General features: G+C 38.5%; 1 long non-coding RNA gene across 1 annotated transcript in view; it reads right to left on the bottom strand.

Annotated features, from left to right (window-relative positions):
• Nucleotides 1-18524, bottom strand: part of LOC123621535 — a 48644-nt gene extending 30120 nt beyond the window's left edge. Inside the window, exons 1-2 of the long non-coding RNA XR_006729176.1 lie at nucleotides 18475-18524; nucleotides 12992-13036 (exon numbers count right to left, since the gene is read on the bottom strand). This is a non-coding gene — a long non-coding RNA (uncharacterized LOC123621535). The remainder of the gene's footprint in view (nucleotides 1-12991; nucleotides 13037-18474) is intronic.
• Between the last annotated feature and the right edge of the window lie 1220 nt (nucleotides 18525-19744).

Raw genomic sequence — 19744 nt, 5'->3', positions numbered from 1 at the left:
TCTCAATTGTTGATAATCAGTTCAGCCTCACGGTAGAAATAGAGACCACTATTTATAACGAAATAAACCACCTGTCTGTCCTCCCTACTCACAGGCCAGAGCCCCCAAATAACTAAATGGAAATTGGCATTTCACCCAAATATGCAAATTTGATGAACATGCAGATATAGCATCTGATATTTGGATTTTCAGTTTCACTGTATATTTACAAAATATCTATTAACTAAACCTTGTTCTGCAAATATAGAAGGACAAGTGGAACTTTAGGCACTTGAGTGGGTTTGACTGGGGATACAGGAAGTAAAGAAGGTACAAGCCTACCTGTAATTTATCTCATGTAATCCTCAAAAAAATCCTTCATTTCTCTGTTCAACACAAAGAGATTGAGTGCCCACTATAAGAGCACAATCTAACGTAAAAAGAGATATGACCCCTGCTCTCAAAGAGCTTACAGGGAGTTGACACTGAGCCAATAATCACCACCCAGCTTTGTGCTCTGATGGAAAGCACCATAATTCTCTAAGACTAGGTGACAAAGGAAGCTTGTCAAGAACAGGGATCCCTCATTTCAGAGATGAGGCCACAGAAGCTCAGAGAGGTTATGTAAATTGATTAAAGTCACACAGCCATAAAGGAGTGGAGGTAGGGCTCCTTCCCAATCCTTCCTGACTCCAAAGCCCTTGCTCTCTTCCTTCTGTTTCTTTCAGGCTTATTAAGATGACTCCATGAGACCCAGGGCAGTCACAAACCTGGGAGGATTTTGTAGTGGATTGTACCGCCCTTTTTTTTAGCCCAGCAGTCCCTACTAACCTTTTTGGCACCAGAGACTGGTTTCATGAAAAACAATTTGTCTACGGAAGTGGGGGGGATGGTTTTGGGATGATTAAAGCGCATTACATTTATTGTACAGTCAAACCTGTCTGCTAATGATAATCTGTATTTGCAGCTGCTCCCCAGTGCTAGCATCACCTCAGCTCTACTTCAGATCATCAGGCATTAGATTCTCATAAGGAACGTGCAACCTAGATCCCTTGCTTGAGCAGTTTACAGTGGGATTCAGGCTCCTCTGAGAATCTAATGCAGCTGCTGATCTGAGAGGAGGTGGAGCTCAGGCGGTGATGCAACCATTGGAGAGAAGCTGTAAATATAGATGAAGCTTTGCTCATTTGCCTGTCACTTACTTCCTGCTGTGTGGCCTGGGTCCTAACAGGTCACGGGCTCCTACTAGTCCACAGCCCAGGGGCTGGGGACCGCAGTTTTAGCCTATTCAGCTTAACATTTCCTGCAAAGGTGTATCTAAGTCTGAGGAAAAGGTTTCTAAATTCTTGAAGGATTATCTATGATTTTGCTTCTACTTTGTACCTCTCTGGCTCCATGCTGGCACTCCAGGGGACCTCCCCGCAGCCTGTCAAGTGCAGTCAGGACTTGGTGTCTTGACGAGTCAAACATGGTGTTTTTCTAGACTTTATAGGTACACTGCAGTAAAATACTTCCTCTCCCTTTCTGAGTAGTGTGAGTCTGCATAGTATGTATAATGGCTTCTGTTTATTTTTGTTTTCATAGAGGAGGAACAATTAACTAAGTTTTCTGTTTGTTTGTTTTTGTATTTTCCCAGAAAAAACAAAGTTTAAAGGTCCACAATTGATATACATTTAACTCAGCAATCTCTACTGAGTTTATTTTTACCAGTCCAAGAAATTATAAAAATGCTGAGGGCCAAAATCAAATTGTTATATTAATAGATCTACACAGCCTTGAAAAATTGAGAATCATGTTATCGGCATCTTTTACATGAAAACAATTACAACTATGGCACCAGGAACTCAAAGATGAAAGGGTAGTTGTATGTGTAGTTATGCTATAGTCCACCACTGGGTCAGTATCTGGTCTCCAATAGGCACAGCTCCCAGGTTGAATTTGTGTGTTATGTAATGTGTTAACTTCAGCTTTTTGGAATCCTGGCACACCTCTAAGGTGATCAGCAGAAATTGTATGCAATTAACCAAGGATGGATTTGGGACAAAAGTCAATAATTATTCCAGGGTGTTACAGGAAACAATCCCATAGCCTGAAAAACATGTTTAGTCATGATTATTATAAGTAATTAAAGTATTTTTCTCTATTTCTTACCAAAAAAAATGTGAAATGTATCTTTGTCAATAATATGATGCTATTTTCTTAGTATTAAGTTACTTTTGATATTTTGAATAAGCAAAAATCAATATTTAACAATTCTTGCCATTAAAAGTAGGGTCATGTCTGCATTTTCACGGTCGGCTTCATCAGAAAGAAAGCCAGTCAAGCCATATCACCTTAAAAGGAAGAACCAGCTTGTTTTGCTCTGATATTATTCTGCTTGCCCACTTGAAAGTCCTTTGAGGGCTCATGTACTGCACACTTCTATTATTATTATTACTATTGGTATATAATAGTTGTGCATCTTTATGGGATACAAGTGATGTTTGGATACAGGCATACAATATGAATTAATCAAATCAGGGTAATTGGGGTATCCATTATCTCAGGCATTTAACATGTCTTTGTACTAGGACATTCCAATTCTACTTGTTCAGTTATTTTAAAGCATACCCTAACTTGTTGATTACATTCACTTTGTTGTGCTATGAAATATTGTTTATTCTATCTATCTAACTATATTTTTGCACCCATTAACCATTCCCACTTCCCTCCACCCTGCTACTCTGGGCTAGCACAGGCATGTATCATTGGTCTTGTTATTTTTTTTAACAGCTACCAATTATGGCATATTTAATGGGTACTATGCTGTGAGAGAATATAATCCTTGCTTTTTTGTTTTATTAAAAAACACACAAATTTCTTAGAAGAGTCAAATATTTTTCTGGCTATAAATCTTAAGAGGAACTTTTTAAAATTACAATGTCTACCATTTAATGAGTGTCCACTGTATTCCAGGCCCTGGTTTTGGTAGTATACATTTTAAAAAATACAAACATATCAAACTTTCTATCAGGCTCATAAAACAAAATTTTTAAAAATACCTTTGACTACACTTTTGCAATTATTCTGATTCATTCTGCCTTCTGGCCAAAATGATTTGCCAAAATGATTTGCAAACCCCTATAAAAAGCATATATTAAAAATGCATATATTCTCTAAGAGAACCCCTGGCTATGATTTTTGAGCCCTGAGGTAGTACAGAAAAATCAACCTGGTATAATTATTTACATGTTGTATCTCTCTTCTTTCTTGACAGAAGTTACATGCGGTTTCTACTTTTGTCGGGGGCTTACTCAAACATTTGCCTTTGGTGTGAATGATCAATATTTTCCCTTCAAATCGATTAGCCATGAATTAATTCTGCTGTAGCAGATATGAGTCTCAGTGCACAAACGCAGGTGTTCAGCAAAAATTGCTATTTTATTGCTTTTTAATCAACTTAAACCAAGCCTGTGTTTTCATCCCAGCCCTTATGAGTACCCCCTCCATTTCCAGGTCACACCAGAATCACTGGGGCTCATGTAGAGAGCAGAAAAAGTAGGAAGAGCACCTGGCCGACAATCTATAATGACCACCATTGACGTCCTCTTTTTCCAAGCCCAGAGTGGTCTGGAACGCCAGTGACTCTGGCCTCCTTGCCATACCTAGGGATTAGTGATCTTCTCTTGGTCCAGAAATACCTGTGTCCAAGGTCTCTCCTCCCCTAGGTGCCATTTTTCTTGAGTCTTCCCACCTCCCCAGTCATTGCCCCCACATAATTTCTTCATTCCCACTTCCCATAGGACACTAAACCTCTCTTCTTATCACTTTGGGGAGAATCTTCCCCCTAGCTTTCCCCAGGCCCTCAAAGGCCTTATCTATTTCCTTTTTCTTGATAGGACATTTTTATTAGCTCTTAAATCCTAGCATCTTTATGAGACTTTTTCATCCCACAAAAATCCCCAAGCCAAGAAAATAGGACCAGGCTATATTCCTCAAACAGAGAAGAGAGGTGAAATAACAGGAGCAGCAACCAGTTAAATTTCAGTAATTTATTCTGCCACACTACTTCTGCTCCTAGGTAGGTCTTTGAAATAAGTGAGGCATTGATGCTACACCATTTCACAAGAAACAAGATTTAACAAGACTGGCTCCTCAAAACTATGAAGTCAAGCCCAGCTGAAAGCATATATTAAGAAGCATTATTTGAATGTAAACTTCCAACAGGTCCTGCAGACAGGGTGCAAAGCTGCTGGATAAACATAATCTCTCTTCTAGGTGGGGAACAGGGAAGAGGTGGTGATGGCTGAGCCTTGCATAACAAGAGGAGAAATCCCTGACATGCCCACTGAATTTCTACTCCCAGATGCTCCCTAATCCTTTCATACCTTCAAACTTATCCATCTCTTGCAGGGCTCGCCAAAAGGGAACTAGAAACAGCCCTTGGAGGATGACTAAGAGATTTGTTTTTTTACTTTTCCAAAAGTATTTTTCCTCATCTAAAGAAATAGTTTTTGAATACCCACTGAATAACATTTGGTGGGAGGGTGGAGGAGACAAGTAAGGATGGAAAGAAAGAGGAAGAATGAAATTGTCAAAGCCTACTCTCCTAGACATCAGCAAAATTGACTACTTTGGCCTCATTTTTCTAAGTGAGGGAAAAAAATAAAAGAACTCGAAAGGACCATCAAAACCCTGTATTGCTTGGCTGGGGCAAAGGTGATATATGTAACCTAAACATTTGTGCCCCCATAATATGCTGAAATAAAAAAAAATTTTAAACCCCCCCTGAATTGAAGGATTATAAGCTTAAAAATCATTTAAAACAAAGACAAAAGAACTTCCTTCAAGGGCTTCCTTTTTCAAAGACAGAAAGTTATCGACATTGTTTTAACAGCTTTTTGAAGAGAGACTCTCTCTCTAACCCCTCCAATGTTTAACTCGTTAACATTAGACTAATGTTAAGACTTCTTTAGGATGTCCTGGGTTTTTTGTAATTAAAGTTTGCTTTGTTTACCTTTAGGCACTTAGTTTTGACCTGGTATTGAAAACTTGATTATACTTTGGAATTGTTTGCAATTGAGCTCAGATTTGTCTATTCTCCCCCATTCATTTATTAGTTGATCATTTGTTTACATTAATATTGATATTTATTTTGTACTTTGGGCAATAATCCAATATTATTTGTTGCCCAAATTGTTTCAGCATTAAAAAAGTTTTTTTTTTTAAAAATAACAATATTAATAATTTTTAAAACAGCAATAAAAAGACAACCCTATAAAATAAACACTAATCTTATCCTAATTTTATAAAAAAGAAACTGAGACTCAGAGATCTTAAATACATTTTGAAAAAGCATAATTTGAACCCTTACCAAAAGGATTGGCAAGTATAAATTTTACATACCTTTGCCTCCAGTGATTGGCAGAAAAAAACAGAGAAAGGCCAAACTCAATATTTGTATTGCACTTAAATGAAAAATGAATGGTCCATTAAAACAAGCTATTACAGGACACAAATGTAAAATGAACCAAAACATAGTCATTTAATGTTATTCTATCTGGATGTACATTATATCATACTAATTATTGAAGAGCAACTAGAAGTAGAAAAACACTAAATAGATGCCTATAAAGAGCAAAATGCCTTTGCGGGGTAAACTGAAGGATTACTAATGCTATTCATCCAGGTATCACCAGCTGCCTCTATGTCTCCAAATTTTTTTTTCTTTTTCTAAGACAGAGTCTTGCTCTGTGGCCTGGGCTAGAGTGCCGTGGCCTCAGCCTAGTTCACAGCAACCTCAAACTCCTAGACTCAAGCGATCCTCCTGCCTCAGCCTCCCAAGTAGCTGGGACTATAGACATGTGCCACCATGCCCAGCTAATTTTTTCTGGTTTTAGTAGAGACGGGGTCCCACTCTTGCTCAGGCTGGTCTCAAACTCCTGACCTCAAGTGATCCTCCCGCCTCAGCCTTCCAGAGTGCTAGGATTACAGGCGTGAGCCACCATGCCCAGCTCATGTCTCCAAGTTTTAATAGGTCAAAAATGACCAATTTGAATTTCCTCTCCTTTTCATCCATTTCTTCTACCCATATCATTTTTAAAAGCTTCTTAAAAACCCCTGAATTGCAGAGGTGAACTGAACAAAAGCATCAGGCTGTAAAGAGTGATTTAGGAAAATTTAAAAGTCCAGATTAAATCTAAATTCCCCGTAGTCTGAGTAGGAACTGTCCATGGTCCCCCAGTGGGAGACCATAGAGAGAAGAGGGTCTTGGGGAGAGGTAGGGTGGAGATCCAACCTGCCTTATCCCAGCCCCTCACTACACATCTGGCCAGCCAAGCAACTCTGACAAAGGAATGCTTGAGAGAAGGGAATACTAATTCTACTCAGCTCCTGGGATTCTTCCTTTCCTATGAACTTTTCCAAAGCATATAAATTTAAATCTTTATGGTCAGAATTTTAACTCAGAAGGCTGGAGTAGCAGAGCCCACCCCTAATCCTTTTCCTCCTGCATGTGTGTACTGAGCTGTGTCCTCCCCTGACGCTTGTCTGGTCAGTCACCTTGTCTCCCACCTCACAAAGACATGCACCTTGCTTTACACTGTCTCTACTTCATTTTGGATCCATAGGACTTAGAATCTCCAGTTTGTATCTGAATCTTCCTGATCCTCAATGCTGCTCATTTATTCTCTCTACCAGCCAGACACAAGTGCTTTAGAACAGATTTTAAATAAGTCACCAGCTCAAAATGGCATCCTACCAGAAATATCTCTATGAAAAGGTCAAGAGCAGGTTTCCAACGGTGGCTGCACACTAAAATCACCCGTTAAACTGTGAGACCCAGGCCATGTTCAAGACCAATTAAGTTAGAATCCCTGGGAGTGAGACTCAGAAATCAGCATTGTTAAACATTCCCCTCCTCTACGCCAGTGATTCTAACGTGAAGTCACATTTGAGAATCACCATGTGGAGACTCTTGACCTGCTGCCAGGAGCCAGGCAGGGTCCACATTTACTTCCAATTAGCTTCTGAAAAGGAACTAGCAGATAACATAAAGAAAAAAACTACCTTGACTGCATTTGCAACACTTTTCTATTGCGTCCAGGCAAGTGTAATTTTTAATAACATAAAGCAATCTTTGAGGCCCAAATTATCCTTAAGTTCTGAAAACGTCATTGTAGCTAAATGTCTTATTAGCTTAGAAAGAAAGATGCAAGGAGAGAAGTGGAAGGAAAGAGAAAACAAAAGCTATTTACTCTAATGGTGTCACTTAGAAGTTCCATGTTTCTATGTAATGTTTCTCTCTTAAATATTGGTGCCTTGATCTTGGAGGGGAGCTATTGAATAACAGAGCTGTTGGGAAAAGGCAAGTCAAGGTTTTACTTAAAAATAACTACAGTCACACACTGCACAATGTCATTTAGATCAACGACAGACTACATATAAGATGATGGTCCCATGAGATTATAATGTAGCTGAAAAATTTCTGTTGTCTACTGACATCATAGCCATCATAAGTTCACAGCACAATATGTTGCTCACATATGTGTGGTGATGCTGGTGTAAACAAACCTACTGCAATGTCATATAAAAGTGTAGCAATATAATTCTCCACAGTACATAATACTTGATAATGATAATAAGTGACTATGTTATTGGTTTATGTATTTACTATACTTTTAATCATTAGAATGTATTCCTTCTAACTATTAAAAAAAAAAGTTAACTGTAAAACAACCTCAGGTAGGTTCTTCAGGAAGGGTTCCAGAAGAAGACATTGTTATCACAGGAGATGACAACTCCATGCTCCTTATTGTGCCTAAAGACCTTCTGGTGGGACAAGACGTGGAGGTAGAAGACAGTGATATTGATGATCCTGACCCTATGTAGACCTAGGCTGCAATTGGTGTGTGTTTATGTCTTAATTTTTAACAAAATTTTTTAAAAGTAAAAAATAATTTTTGAAATTTAAAAATAGAAAAAAGCTTATAGAATGATGATATGAAGGAAAAATATTTTTGTACAGCTATACAACTATGTTTATGTTTTAAGCTAAGCATTATCACAAAATAGTCTAAAAGTTTTTCAAAAACATAAAGTTTATAAAGTTAAAAAAGTTACAGAAAGCTAGGGTTAATTTATTGTGGAAGAAAGAAAAGTATTTTTTGTAAATTTAGTGTAGACTAAGTGTGCAGTGCTTATAAAGTCTACCATAGTGTACAGTAATGTCCTAGGCCTTCACATTCACTCACCACTCACCCACTAACTCTACCAGAGAAACTTCCAGTCCTGCAAGCTCCATTCATGGTAAGTGCCTTATATAGGTGTACCATCTTTTATCTTCTATATCATATTTTTACTATACCTTTTCTATATTTAGATACACAAATACTTACCATTGTGTTACAATTGCCTACAGTATTCAATACAGTAATATGCTGTACAGGTTTGTAGCCTAGAACCAACAGGCTATACCATGTAGCCTATGTGTATAGTACGCTACACCATCTAGGTCTGCGTAAGTGCACTCTATCATGTTCACATGACAAAATCGTCTAATGATGCATTTCTCAGATGTATCCCCATCATTAAGCGAGTCATGACTGCATTTAGCAGCTGACAGGAAGGATGAAATACATCTTCAATTATAGTAGAGCCAAGAATCAAAGGCGGCAGAGCCAGACAGAGCTAAGAACAACACACTTGCCAAAGAAAACTTCATCGAACCAGAAAAACTACCATCACTGGAGGATGTACAAGCTCAGGGAAATCTCAAATCATAAGATAATTTTTAACCAAATATAGTTAGAAATATAACTCTATCTACCACACTTGCAGAAACCCCAGGGTTTACCCTGAAAGGAAGGAAATATATGTTCATATTTTGTTATATTGTGACATTCATAGTTAAGTTTGGAGAGATAGAAGTATAGCTTTAGTAAAACTTTTTTCTGATCCAAAAGAAAAAAGGTAAAATTTCAAAGCTTCTTTGAAAAACTGAAGAGCAGTCCTTTCATCAGGGTAGACATGGTTTCCTTTAAAAGAGTGGAGTTTCCCTTAGGATCTCAGTATTTCTCTCCCTCTCCTCTCTCTCTCTCCTCTGTCTCTCTCTCTCTCTCTCTCTCGCTCTATCTTTATCTCTTCCCCATCTCTCCATCTCTCTTTCTCTCTCTAGAAGAGGAAGGCACACCTGAAATAAGGAAGTAAATGTTGTAACTGGAAAATGTCTATTATGGGACAGAATCTCTCCAAAATGGATTTTAATAATTTAGTCTTTTTTATTAGATTTTGGGAACAGCCATATCTATCATCTAAGTTTCATGATTTTCTCTGTTTTTATCATTTGTTCTACGGCAAAATTGCTAACTATCCCCAAATACTCATTCTCCTCTTTTCATAGTAATACACCCTCGGAATTTTACCTGGCTTCTTGGCCACCCAGAATATAGACAACAGCCTCTCTGGCCGCTGGATGGGGCCATGTACCTGAGTTGTGGTCAATAGGATGATTGTGAAAGTAATGTGCACAACTTCCAGCCATGTCCTTAAAAAGACTCTAGTGGGATACAGACACAATGGTGCATCACCTTGGACCTCGCATGCAGCTGCCGTGCAATGGCAGAGCAACAAGGTACTGGGTTGCCTGTCCATGTCGTGAAGGAGCACCCCCATAGCAGCTCAGACTTCCATATGGTAAAGAAACAAAATTCCATCATATTCAAGTCATCATTAATGTTGGGTCTCTGTTTCTATAGCTAAACCTACATCCTAATGAATATAACCTCCAGTTTATTCCTTCAGTCATGTTTTGCATCAGCGGTGTGGTGAAGAATTAAGTAAGAGTAGGAAAAGACATTGTGTGCTTCTCAACATCGCCATTCCACTAATGCCAGCATTATGATAACAGCATCATATCATGTGGACAGCAGTCACAGGGGCCAGGCAGTGATCACCCTTGAAACAAGCAGAGCTCCAGCACTAAGCTGAGAGAAGTGGGCAGGAACACATGCTACAGAGAAACAGCTCAGGACAATAAAGAGAGAAACCCACCTTTCCTAAATAGGAATATATCTAGATTTGGACAAATTGGGTTGGCACACAAACTTTTGTGAAGGACAGACTTGAGATTAAAGTGTCCACTGCTGACTAGCTGTATGACCAGGGACAAGTGACTTACTTTACTTACCCTGAGTTTCCTCGTTCAGAAATGGAGTTAGAAACAGCTACTTTCTAATGCTATTTTATGGATTAAATTAAATGCACCTTAATGCTTGGCAGAATGCCTGGCATATAGTAGGTGCTGAATAAATAGCCTTTAAAAAAAAAATCGTTACTCCAGCCAAGAGAAAATCATTACTTTTCCTCAAAATACAGGCCTTACTCATTCCTGCTTTGGATTCCAATATACTTCCACTCCCCTAAAGGGCTCTTTGTCCTCCCCTCCCTGTGATCAAAGTCTAGACAGAATAGCATCTCCCTCACAAGGCCTTAGCTGATCATTCTCTCTCTTCACTGAATTCTATAGATGTATTGTCTTGTCTGTATCACTCGTTGCCACTTAATCCCATGCTGTTTTTCATTATAATTTAAGACTCCGTGTATGTTGTTTGTCTTCTATTAGAGTCAAAAGTTTCAGAGTATGTTCTTTTCCTTCAGATCACACATCCTATTTAGTCCAACATGGTGAGCTCCAAAATACTCATTAAAGGGATAAATGATACCCTTCAAACAAATGTGCATGTGTAGCTAAAAGAGAGCCAAGCAGAATAAATGTCATTCTATTCATATACTGAGTAACCAAATGGCAGAATACCTTAAACTTTAAAAATCAAATTAATGGAATTTTGACATTTGCAATCATGTGCGAAGCCAATACCATGTACTTTAAATTTTTCTTTGACAAGAATAGTTCCCTCCCTAACAGCAGGTAGTTCTAACTGCATACTCAGCTCCCTGCAAAGCTGTTTCCCCTGCCATTTCAAAGCCCATCATGACACTATATTTTATTGGCTTTAATTAAGTAATATTCATTAATTTCTTTCTCAGCCATTTATGTGCTAAGTAAGACTTTAGACATCAAAAATAAGCAATTCAAAGAATTGCCAATCTAGTGTAGTTTGCTACTGACCTGGTTTTTAGTGAGCTATTACACCAGTTTGCTTGGTCTGCCATAACAAGGTACCACAAACTAAGTGGTTCAAACAACAGAAATTTATTTCCTCACAGTTCTGGAGGCTAAAAGTCCAAGATCAAGGTATTTGAAGGAATAGTTTCCTTCTGTGGGCTGTGAGGAAGTATCTGTTCCACGCCTCTCTCCTCACTTCAGGTGGTTTGCTGGCAACTTTGGTGTTCCTTGACGTATAGAAACATCACCCCAACCTCTGCCTTCATGTTTGCATGATGTTCTCCCTGTGTACATGTCTATGTCCAAATTTCCCATTTTCATAAGGACACCGGTTATTCTGAATTAGCTACTCCTTCCCCCGCCAGTCTGATCTCAACTAATTACATCTGCAACTACTCTCTTTCCAAATAAGGTCACTACTCTATTTCTAAATAAGGTCACACTCTGAGATACTGGGTGTTGGGACTTCAACATATGAATTTTGTGGGGACACAATTCAACCCATAACAAACCCAGGGGAGGACAAGAGACTTCTGCATTCACTGGATCTAACTTCATGGGAAGGTATAAACCATTATTTACTCTGCACATTGACTGTAATAGTTGTTTTCAGTGTATAAGTCAATTTACATAAAGCATTTAGAATAGTTCCTGGCAATATAGTAAGTGCTTGACAAGTGTTAGCTATTATCAGTAGTAGCATTCATATTAGTATTATTTAGATATATTAATAAATTACAGAATTCAATGTTATATCAAAAATAATTTACCCTCAGCTATGAATATCAGTAAGAGTTGAACCCTAGAAAAGAGTGGTGGTAAAAAGTACAATGTGCTAAGGTTGGCAGCAGTTGGCCGTAACTGGGAACTTAGCAATTAACTTTTCATGATCTAACATTAATTAGAAATATAAAAATTAAAGTATAATGAATTTATTATGTAAATATTTTCCTAATGTATCTATCCATCATGTGTTTTAGCTTTTATTGAAAAACAGCAAAAAAGGAGGCAAGAATGTGCCAATGGGATATATTTAATGAATAATACATGGAGCCCTATACATTTGGAAAATATTAGAAGTATAAAAATAAAAAAATATATATTCAGGTTATTTAGCTCAAAAGTCAGAAGATATTTTTAAAGGATACACAAATGATTAAGATGGTCAGTTGTATGTTATATTTATTTTATGACAATTTTAAAGGACAGGAAAAACAGTGCAAATATTCCCAAAAGTGGCAACATCCATGTTGATACCTATAAATTTTTGTAACTTCAATATAGATGAAGCTTATGCTAAAGCATGAGTAGTCAGCTTATTCACAAGCGTAAATGATTTTCAGGCAAAATGAGATTAGGAAAATTCACTTGCTTACAAGTTTACAAAGAAAATAATTTACAGGTACATATTCAAGGTCTCCTTGGCTTTAAAAGGAGGCCCTACCCTATAGGTACAGCTAACTGAAAGCTTTGGTTTGAAGAAAAGGGTACTGAGTATGATGTGAAGAGAGGTAAAATATGAAGTCATAATGTGAAAATATCAGCTATTTAAAGCAGTGCATATTTAATAGTGAAATGAATGATGAGATTATAAATACTATAGGAGTTTGAGATTATTAGCACCACAGGAGTTTGCAGTGGGGCATCTGTGCTAGTGGTAAGGGCCTAGGGAGCTTCCTTACTGAGTTAGGTTATGAGCTGTGTCCTTCAGGACTCCAAACAGGCAGGAATAAGTGATGGCATTATACTTTAGGGAAAGGAGACAGGAGCAGCAAGATTTTGAAGGACAATGAGCAAGCAGAGAATTAATAGATAAAGTGTCACATACGTGTGGCTGAATTTATCCATCCACTTCCCTTGGAAGTAATGTCTAGTGCTTTTAAATAGGTTCATATTTGGGAGACGTACCAACATCCTGAGATTTCCATTTCTGACTTGGCCCCCACAGCCAACCTGGAGAACAAAAGGTGTTGAGATAGAGAAAGAAGCAAGCACACAAAGTGAGATTCTCTATGCATGGTATACCTGCCATATCTTACCAACCCAAATATCGTGCATTGCTTCAATCACTCTTTTATTTCTTTACTTTACTTAAAAACTTATTAAAAGTTGCATTGCCAAGGTAACCTCAGCAGCATGGTACACATTACCAGCAAAGACGTAGGTTGAGGAAGAAAAGAGCTGTTTTTTGTTGCTTAGATTGTGTTTGTGACTAAGCTGTGGATCCTGTCTCCAATCTGTCAAAAGCTGCTCTGCTCCTTCAAGCAGCCATGTACAGACGTCCTTCCTGGTTACCTCTCTATCACAGCTCTGCTGGACTCTAGTTCATCTCTTTGCAGTTGTGTCTTCCCCACCAAGCTGCAACCTCTTCAAAGACAAAGACCCTGTCAAGATTCAGTTCTGGAGCCAGACTGCCCAACTGTGACTCCTACCACTACTATTTCCTATTGGTGTGACCTCAGGTAAATCACTTAACCTCTCTGGACCTCACGTTCTGATTTATAAATGGAGATTGTGCGACTATGAGTTAACACATGAAACACACTTTGAACAGTCAGTGCTTGCCCTTAGCAAGCACTCAAAATACACTACCTATTTGGTTCACCCAGAGCCAAGCTCAGCATCTGAAATACAGGGTGTGCTCACGAAATAGTGTAGAATTAATTAATCACTTAATTAACATGTTCCTTGGCGAAAAAACTTGTATTCTTATTTGCATCTCCCCAAGAACCTAGCACAGTGACTAACAGATTTCTATTCCAAGAAAGGCTGCAAGGCAAAGATTCTACCTAAAAGGAGGAAACAAAGTCATTGGGATGTCATTCCAGATCCTCATGAGAGGTTTTATTTGGCCAGAGATCTCTTTGAATAGTTCTGTTCAGGCATTTCTTTAGTTACCTCTTTAATCCACCAACACATGAGATCTCTCTGAACTTTACCTCCTACCAAAAAGAGATGTTTACAATGGAGGGATTAACACAGATGGGAGGAATCCATCCTCCACTCCTAAAATATTTATTGATTTTCTACACTATGTACGATGCTACCACCACATTTGCCTCAGAAGTTTTGGAGTCATTTTTTAATAACAACTCACAGAAGCATTAGAATTTTGGAGCTAATCATTGGTTTGTGAAAAACGTCCAAGAATCAGCAATTAGCAGGTGTAAGCATGTCCAGAACATTATGGGTGGAGTGTAGGTGGTGTGGATAATTCCACTCTGATTAACACCAGTGCTACCTACAAACAACTTTTCTCTACAAGATTGCACTGGTTGTCATTCAGATATTTGTACTGAATCTCATCTAAGAATCCTTACCTATGAAAGAAAACTTTCATGAACATAGAATGAGACTTTAATTCCAAAGATTGAAATAAAAGAATGCAGGAGTAAAATTATTTTTAAAAAAATTTGAATTTCAGTTCTAATTCCACTCCTTTGTGAACCATATGACTTGTCCCTAGTCATTTAATATCTCTGAGATGGGGCAATGGTACCTACCTTGTCTACATAGGGGGATTGTTGTAACGATTTATTCATTCAACAAGCATTTATTGGGTATCTATTATGAACCAGGCTGAATGAAAAGTATTAGGGTAAAAAGATAAACTTGATATGCTCTCCAAAAGAAACCTGTTAATATAAACTGCAAAATGGATGGTATCATTACATTGTTATAAATATATTTGCATTTCCTATTTAAGGATGATAAAAATAAAAATCTTTAAGCAGGTATTGAGTTCATGGATTGTTTCACAGCCTACTCCATAGGAAAGTGTTCACTTTCATCTCCGTTTCCTCTGTATTTTGATTTTACTGCCCTAGAAAGGCCTTCTCTGGCCATCCTCTTTGAGCTATCCCTCCACTAATTGTGTTTTTTTAAACTATGGCCCCTGTTTGTTTCCTTCATAGTAAATATCTGTAATTACATATTATATGTTTGTTTCCTTGTTTGTTGTTTATTTTGGCCACAAAACATACATTCCATGAGGTCAGGGATCTTGTTCTTGTCTTATTCTCAGCACCTAGTATAGTACCTGGAGCATAGTAGGTGCACAACAAATACTTCTCCTATAACTGAATGAATGGATAGACAATCATATCACAAAGAGCCACCCCAACTAGAGAGAAGTAGATGTGATACCTTGGAAATAATGAGACTGAAAATGAATGCATGAAGATTTTGGACTCAAATTCTAGGTTAGTGTTAGTCTGCATTTGTTGTCTATTCAGAGGTATAAGAAAACAAATGATTCATCATATACTTATTATTTTGTTCAATTCTTGCTAAAACAATCTTCCCAAGTGTGTATTATTAATCCCAACTTCCTCATAAGTAAACTAAGGCTTAACAAGGACTCTAGCTCAGGGTCTAACAGTTGGTAAATGGCAAAGCCTGTTGTTTGGGGGTTTTTTTACTACTTCATCCCTGCCGATTAATAAACTACTCCTAATCTCTCTCTTTAGACCCCAGGAATAAGAAAGAAGAGAAGGCAGGAGGAGAGAGATCAAGGCACAACAGTTCTTGCAGAGGAAGGAGATGAGAGTTGATAGTAAGTAGTAAAAATTCACCTCCCCAAAGATCAGAAAACATTGAGTCAAGCGTCCTCATTCCATGTATGAAAAGCCCAGAGTAAGTGATTTGTCTAAAGTCACAGGCTTCTGTCCTGGGTTTCTCTATACTCAACAGTGACTCGCCAGTCTAGACGATACCCTGTTACTTTAGCTTTCTTTCTCTGCTTTTTCCTTTAGTCTTTTCTTCCTCTGTAAGGAAGCTATTTAAACAGCACAAAGAACAAGCAAGAAAAGACAGTGTCACTGTGTTCACAGAAAAAGGATTTGGCCTTCAATACAGCCTGAGCTGGCTGCTTTATAATAAGGTTTTCATGCATGTATATTAAATTCTCCTTTGGAGAACAGAGCTATGGCCCAGAAGTATACAGGAAATCAATTTTTGGCAGAATTTCCCTGACAGTCACAGCTACACCTTTTGTAAAACAGAAACTTCAGACCGAAGTGGTTTGCAAAAACTTCTCTAGTGGTGTATGAGCGCCATCTGACGCCCAGAGGCAGGGTGGCTTCAATCTCAGACCTGGTTACAGCCTTGATAGTTTAACCGTAAAATGTCATCAAAACACGGAGCCATCCACTTGGATTCCGTAGAATTCCTTGTCAATAATGTGTAGCCAATAAAATTCACTATAACTGCTAAAAACTTCGGTTGTAAATTTTATTTTAATATGTTTCTATATAAATTTTATTTTATACTTGTAGCCTGAGTCTTATCAAGGCATATCTCCTGTTTCATATGTGTATTATGTCCTCTCCAATTTCATTCATTCAATTCATATTTATTGGGCACCTACTATGTGTGACATTCTACTCTTGGTACTGCAGAGGAAACAAAAATGAATAAAAAGGAAAGGGAAAAAATCCTGCCCCAAGGAATTTCCACTCTTGCAGGAGAAAGAAAACATCTTGACAACTTAGGGCCAAAGGTCAACATGAGTCAACATTACAAGTGTGATAAGAGAGGATTGAGAAAAGCTCAAGGAACACCCAGAGAAGGACCTGCTCTCTTGCAGCTGAGGAGATGCAGACAGGCTTTATTTCACCTGGGTAAGAGATCACTCGGGGACATTGCTGCACCTGGGGAGGACCATCGCTCTCCTTGAGACTAGTGATTCAGCAAGGGGAGGGTTGTGGTAGGTGAAGACTGGCCTCAACACTGACACCTGGGGCTGGGAATACAGAGAGAAGGCTAATGCAAAGGAACGCAACCCAGACACAATAAGAATTCTCTTCTTTTGTACTAGGATAAACCTCCCGGTGCTGATAATGTGCAGCTGACCAACCAATCAACTGACACCTAAGATGGCACAGATGACTATGAGCTCCAGCTGTGGGCTCCTCACCCAGCAGATTTCTCCCTCCATGTGGGCTGCTGAGATACTGGACTTGGGCTTTGAACTTAAGGGTGCCTCCCTGAAGAAGAACGAAGACTCCTGAACCTCTGCCCTGACCATGAACTTAATCAGAAATGCCTTCTTTCCACTGCGTTCTTGCTGGTTCACTAGTGGTCTTTTAACTGGATGCAAGTATGCAAGGCCATACAGAGGCTTTGAGGGGAATACATGGGCCTGGACACTGTTAAAAGAACCAAGGTCCAGATTCTCAATCTTCATGTGTTTTCCTAAAAGTGACTGTCCTAGAGCAGGAGGGGCAAGGTCATGTCTGTCACCACCCCCTTTCACAGTCCTCCTCTCCCTCCTTAGAAAGAAGAGGCACAGCCTTCCCCCAGTCTTACTATGGAGCATTGCCCCAGGTTGGGCAAACCCCGAGACCACTAACCATGGACAATTTGAGAAACATCACCCCGAAGGAGAGTCCTGTGAGGGCTAAACAAAGCCAGTAAAATAGGAAACACTGAAGGAGGGAAAGTCTTATTTCATTCAAATGTCCAACTCAAGTGAGTCTCTAAGCCTTTTTCTGTATTAGTATCACTTGTACTCTGTTGTCTTTTCACTTCTACTTTAGGATGCGAATTGAGAAGTGAGATGGTTGTCCTGGGAATGTATTTAAATGGAATTAAAAAGATGAAGAAAGCCACTTTTTTATCAGGAAGAAAAAATCCTGTCTTGGCTGTTTGGGTTGACAATGAGGAATGATTTTGTCAATTAATTACATGGTGGGCATATTCTATGAATAGATAACTTACACCTGCTGCTTCAAAAAATATATTGCACAGATATAATATGCAGTAATCTGCTAACTGCATCATTTATAACTATTTAAGGTTATGATTTAAAAATTTTAGATGTCAAATATAAATATGAGAGAGAATATATAGGTTTCCAAATTATTTGAAAGTAACGCATGTCAAAAAAAGAAAGGAAGGGAGAGGAGGAGCAATGCAATAGAAAACCAAATTGAAAGTTACCTAAGCCATGTTCTGTTGTCATTTTTAACAGTGCTAGAACCTGGGCCAGCTATTTTGAGATTTTTTGCCTACAGGGTTCTTGATTCTTAGCTGGATGTCCACAACCCAGGCTCTTATACAAGAGCTCCTCTCAGGGCTCTGGAAGGTGTGGGCAGTTCAGGATCTCTTTCATATCACCTCAGTCCAATTTGGGCTTTGTTGTTCATTTATAAATATTTTCTATTCTGTCTATTGTGTCTTTCTTTGACTTTCTTTTATTAGTTTAATGTCCTTTACTTAGTGACCAAATACCCGCCCTCCCAGCTGTCCTCCTGCTCCCCTCCCGCTCTGATGTTGCACAGTGCTCCCAACTGCACCCTGCAGAACACCAGAGATGTTGATAGTACACCGCAGTCAGGCTTCCACTCCCACCCGTACACCGGAGCTGCTCCTGCGAGGGCCCTGCTGACCTCCTGAACAGCGACATCAGTACACTTTCTTATTCTGCTGCTGACTGGACTACTCCATTTGCCTCTCCCAGTAATTCTCTCATCCTTGAGCTGCTTCCATTCGGCGGCTTTCCACCTTCAGTTTAGCTTCACTCATATTTCTTCTCCCATGCATGCCCCGCAAAACATCCTTTTTATAGTGGCCAGTGTGATTTTCTGTTAAAATTTCAGAGTAAAACTTTAAGGACCTAAGTAGCACATTCATAAATTTAAATCTGTCCAAATTCCAGATCTGTATATTAAACTGTCCAATAAATAATTCCATTTAGAGTTCCACAGACACCTTTAACTCAGCATGTACAAATCTGAGCCCACAGTTTCCCCCTCTATGGCTGCCCTTCCTATATTTCCTATTTCTGTTTATTTATTCAGAACTCCTTCAATACGCTTCTATACATATATTATCCAATCTTCCTAACAAACTCATGAAAGAGTTACTATTATTTTTCAGATTTTTCAGGGAATAAAATTGAAATTTAGAAGTTTAGGAAGGCAAGACACAAAGCCAGACTTAGGCCTTAGTTCTATCTAACTCAAAAGCCCACACAATATGAATGGAAGGAAAGAGTCCTGAAGCTAGGGTATCTTAACATACCCAGTACTTAGTATAATGTCTGATACAAACAAGGTCTGCAATAAGAGTTTGATCCTTAAATTACTGAATATTTGTTTATTGTCAGATATAAACAAGGCTCTGTGGTAAGGATCAAAAGAGGAAGAATAAAAGAACAAAGCATGAACCCTGTTCTCAGAGAGTTACTATCTAGATTAAAGAAAACAATACAGGCAAGATAGAGGATAATACAATTCCCGCTATTCTTTAACTTATTCTGGGAGTCCTAATCAAAGCAATAAGATGCAATGACAAAATAAAGTATAATAATTTTATAACGGACTACCTTAACTCTCTATTTGTAGAAAATGTTTAAATTTGGGTTTTTCAGCTATACAAATCATATGATTGCAAATATGATAGCTTTTCCTCCTTCCCAATTTTTTTATCCTCTATTCTGTCTCCAAAGCTGTGTTCCAAAAATGAAGAGAATCAAAGCAGAGGCAAGCATATCCTTGGGAAGGTTAAAACCTCTAAATAAATCCAAAGCTTTATGAAGTTATGTTGCCCTTTAACTTCATCTTCCACAAGTGACACCTGGACTTCAGGTAACCAGGTGTCATGAACATCTAGAGCAGGTCTATCACTACCACTCTCAGGTGTTTGTATTTAGCAAGT

Source organism: Lemur catta, chromosome 16 (assembly GCF_020740605.2).
Source record: "Lemur catta isolate mLemCat1 chromosome 16, mLemCat1.pri, whole genome shotgun sequence".
NCBI classification, from domain to species: domain Eukaryota; kingdom Metazoa; phylum Chordata; class Mammalia; order Primates; family Lemuridae; genus Lemur; species Lemur catta.
Note: the sequence above shows the minus strand (reverse complement) of the source record. Positions and strands in the feature narration are given on the sequence as shown.